A 6,000-nucleotide genomic window follows, 5' to 3' on the forward strand; every position below is an offset into this window, starting at 1 on the left:
CGTCACCACCACTACTACTACCATCACCACCACTACTACTACCATCACCACCACTACTACTACCATCACCACCACTACTACTACCATCACCACCACTACTACTACCATCACCACCACTACTACTACCATCACCACCACTACTACTACCATCACCACCACTACTACTACTATCACCACCACTACTACTACCATCACCACCACTACTACTACCATCACTACACCACTACTACTACCATCACCACCACTACTACTACCATCACCACCACTACTACTACCATCACCACCACTACTACTACTATCACCACCACTACTACTACCATCACCACCACTACTACTACCATCACCACCACTACTACTACCATCACCACCACTACTACTACCATCACCACCACTACTACTACCATCACCACCACTACTACTACCATCACCACCACTACTACTACCATCACTACCACCTACTACTGCATCACCACTACTACTACCATCACCACCACTACTACTACCACCACTACTACTACCATCACCACCACTACTACTACCATCACCACCACTACTACTACCATCACCACCACTACTACTACCATCACCACCACTACTACTACCATCACTACCCCTACTACTGCCGTCTCTACCCCTACTACTGCTGTCTCTACCACTACTACTACCGTCACCACCACTACTACTACCATCACCACCACTACTACTACCATCACCACCACTACTACTACCATCACCACCACTACTACTACCATCACCACCACTACTACTACCACCACTACTACTACCATCACCACTACTACTACCATCACCACTACTACTACCACCACTACTACTACCATCACCACTACTACTACCATCACCACCACTACTACTACCATCACCACCACTACTACTACCATCACCACTACTACTACTACTACCATCACCACTACTACTACCATCACCACCACTACTACTACCATCACCACCACTACTACTACCATCACCACCACTACTACTACCATCACCACCACTACTACTACCATCACCACCACTACTACTACCATCACCACCACTACTACTACCATCACCACTACTACTACCATCACCACTACTACTACTACTACCATCACCACTACTACTACTACTACCATCACCACTACTACTACCATCACCACCACTACTACTACCATCACCACCACTACTACTACCATCACCACCACTACTACTACCACCACTACTACTACTACCATCACCACCACTACTACTACCATCACCACCACTACTACTACCATCACCACCACTACTACTACCATCACCACCACTACTACTACCATCACCACCACTACTACTACCATCACCACCACTACTACTACCACCACTACTACTACCATCACCACCACTACTACTACCATCACCACTACTACTACTACTACCATCACCACCACTACTACTACTACTACCATCACCACTACTACTACCATCACCACCACTACTACTACCATCACCACCACTACTACTACCATCACCACCACTACTACTACCATCACCACCACTACTACTACCATCACCACCACTACTACTACCATCACCACTACTACTACTACCATCACCACCACTACTACTACCATCACCACCACTACTACTACCATCACCACCACTACTACTACCATCACCACCACTACTACTACCATCACCACCACTACTACTACCATCACCACCACTACTACTACCATCACCACCACTACTACTACCATCACCACCACTACTACTACCATCACCACCACTACTACTACCATCACCACCACTACTACTACCATCACCACCACTACTACTACCATCACCACCACTACTACTACCATCACCACCACTACTACTACCATCACCACCACTACTACTACCATCACCACCACTACTACCATCACCACCACTACTACTACCATCACCACCACTACTACTACCATCACCACCACTACTACTACCATCACCACCACTACTACTACCACCACTACTACTACCATCACCACCACTACTACTACCACCACTACTACTACCATCACCACCACTACTACTACCACCACTACTACTACCACCACTACTACTACCACCACTACTACTACCATCACCACCACTACTACTACCACCACTACTACTACCATCACCACCACTACTACTACCACCACTACTACTACCATCACCACCACTACTACTACCATCACCACCACTACTACTACCATCACCCCCACTACTACTACCATCACCACCACTACTACTACCATCACCACCACTACTACTACCGTCTCTACCCCTACTACTGCTGTCACTACCACTACTACTGCTGTCACTACCCCTACTACTGCTGTCACTACCCCTACTACTGCTGTCACTACCCCTACTACTGCTGTCACTACCCCTACTACTGCTGTCACTACCCCTACTACTGCTGTCACTACCACTACTACTGCTGTCACTACCCCTACTACTGCTGTCACTACCACTACTACTGCTGTCACTACCCCTACTACTGCTGTCACTACCCCTACCACAACTATTAATTTACAACAATAAATAATTCAATACTAGTAAGCACACCACACTACTACTAGTAAATGTCATTCTGCTGAGTAGGCGCAGGGGTTTGTATCATGTAGAGTAGGGAAGGAAGTCATCCTAGTATTTAAACAAAGACTGTTTGTATCTCATAGCTACTTAAATCGGCATAATGCCGAGGTCGACAGATAGAACAAGGGGCCAGATGTGTCCTTAGAGTAGAGCCCTGCCCTTGAATGAGTCCACAGTATTTGTTACTGTGTGTGTGTGTGATGTTCTGTCAGGAAGATGGGTTATGAAGTGTGTATTGTGTAGTGTGTGTGTGTGATGTTCTGTCATGAGGATGGGTTATGAATGTTATGAAGTGTGTATAGTGTAGTGTGTGTGTGTGATTTATCTGTTATGAAGTGTGTGTGTGTGTGTCCCTGACTGGACAGGAGCTCTCTGACTGGACAGGAGGTGACAGTTCATTGGACAGGAGGTGACAGTTCAGTGGACAGGAGGTGACAGTTCAGTGGACAGGAGGTGACAGTTCATCACACTCCATCCCCTTCAGACTCTCCTCCCCGATTCTCTCTCATACTTTATAAATCTTGCCTAGCAAGCAATCATCGTCATGAATCAAGTTGACAAACCAAATCCTCTTTTCAATACTTGTCATATGAAGAGAAACTTAATACATAAAATGTATTGGTGCTCATCCTCCATTGGACATAAACATTACACAACAAGTTTATAAAGATAAACATTCACATGCAACTTCATGGACCAGAGAAAGGTTGAATACACTGTCAATCCTGCCGCGTTCTGGAAACTTGGAAATCTCAGATTTCAGTTCAAGACAACTGGAAATTCAGCTCTGACCTGGAAAATACGTTTTGAAAGGTCATCCAACTCGGAATTCCCGAAGATCACTGACCTCATGATTTTACCTTTTTCCACTTGCCAGTTGGCTTGAAATCACCATAAATCCAGAGAATGCAAGACTTTGATGACAAAATTTGCCTATGAAGGATCGCCGAACCACCTTTCTGTTCAAGTGAGAACAGAACAACAAAGTCCAAAATGTCTTGTATGCTGCTGCATAAATGATGTAATATGCCAGGAGAGATGTGTATACTGTTCTGACTTGGTGGTGCACATGTAGCCTGTAGCCTGTTTCAGACAAATGGTATCATTGAATATTGTAAGAGCTTTCATTGTCTTCTTACACGCCACATTTATTTATCCTATGGTTCTGACTTGGTGGTGCACATGTAGCCTGTAGCCTGTTTCAGACAAATGGCATCATTGAATATTGTAAGAGCTTTCATTGTCTGCTTACACGCCCCCTTTATTTATCCTATGGTTCTGACTTGGTGGTGCACATGTAGCCTGTAGCCTGTTTCAGACAAATGGCATCATTGAATATTGTAAGAGCTTTCATTGTCTGCTTACACGCCCCCTTTATTTATCCTATGGTTCTGACTTGGTGGTGCACATGTAGCCTGGAGCCTGTTTTAGAGAAATAGCATCATTGAATATTGTAAGAGCTTTCATTGCCTGCTTACATGCCCCCTTTATTTATCCTATGGTTCTGACTTGGTGGTGCACATGTAGCCTGTAGCCTGTTTCAGACAAATGGTATCATTGAATATTGTAAGAGCTTTCATTGTCTGCTTACACACCCCCTTTATTTATCCTATGGTTCTGACTTGGTGGTGCACATGTAGCCTGTAGCCTGTTTCAGAGAAATGCCATCATTGAATATTGTAAGAGCTTTCATTGCCTGCTTTACACACCCCCTTTATTTATCCTATGGTTCTGACTTGGTGTACAGGGAGGATACTATATGATCGGCCGATGTTCTGAATTCTGTCGCTGTACATTTAAAAAGTGCTGAACAAATAGTTATTTTGACTATGTCCGTCCTAGCTTCTTCGTTAGTCTTAATCAAAATTACGGATTGCCTCTTATCTGCTCATCATTCCCTTATGCAGTAGTTTGTACATCTCAATTGTCAGTAGAAACCATCTGTTTAAGCAAGTCAGCCATGTCAGCTATGTTTTTTAAAAGGTGGCAAATGAGGCTGAATGAACTGTTTCTCTGCAGGACAAGGCTCCGCTGACAGCCAGGTGTAGCGGTGGTAAGGGTTCACTCCATGGTGCTGAATAAAGGCTCTGCTGTTGGGACAGCTTTATGTAGGCCCTAACAGTTTGTGGACTCCATTTGTCACCGTTATAGTGCACTTAATGTATTGTTTAGTGTTGTGTAGTGGCTTTGCTTTTCCCCACCAAGATTTACACCACTGATATATATCAACAAAACAACTATACGTGGAATATAAAACACACAAAACATAACTATACCTGGAATATAATACACACAACATAACTATACCTGGAATATAATACACACAACATAACTATACCTGGAATATAATACACACAACATAACTATACCTGGAATATAATACACACAACATAACTATACCTGGAATATAATACACACAACATAACTATACCTGGAATATAATACACACAACATAACTATACCTGGAATATAATACACACAACATAACTATACCTGGAATATAATACACACACAACATAACTATACCTGGAATATAATACACACAACATAACTATACCTGGAATATAATACACACAACATAACTATACCTGGAATATAATACACAAAACATAACTATACCTGGAATATAATACACACAACATAACAATACCTGGAATATAATACACACAACATAACTATACCTGAATATAATACACACAACATAACTATACCTGGAATATAATACACACAACATAACTATACCTGGAATATAATACACACAACATAACTATACCTGGAATATAATACACACAACATAACTATACCTGGAATATAATACACACAACATAACTATACCTGGAATATAATACACACAACATAACTATACCTGGAATATAATACACACAACATAACTATACCTGAATATAATACACACAACATAACTATACCTGGAATATAATACACACAACATAACTATACCTGGAATATAATACACACACACATAACTATACCTGGAATATAATACACACAACATAACTATACCTGGAATATAATACACACAACATAACTATACCTGGAATATAATACACACAACATAACTATACCTGGAATATAATACACACAACATAACTATACCTGGAATATAATACACACAACATAACTATACCTGGAATATAATACACACAACATAACTATACCTGGAATATAATACACACACAACATAACTATACCTGGAATATAATACACACAACATAACTATACCTGGAATATAATACACACAACATAACTATACCTGGAATATAATACACACAACATAACTATACCTGGAATATAATACACACAACATAACTATACCTGGAATATAATACACACAACATAACTATATACCTGGAATATAATACACACAACATAACTATACCT

The sequence above is a fragment of the Oncorhynchus nerka genome, linkage group LG12 (genome assembly GCF_034236695.1).
Source record: "Oncorhynchus nerka isolate Pitt River linkage group LG12, Oner_Uvic_2.0, whole genome shotgun sequence".
In the NCBI taxonomy this organism is placed as follows: Eukaryota; Metazoa; Chordata; class Actinopteri; order Salmoniformes; family Salmonidae; genus Oncorhynchus; species Oncorhynchus nerka.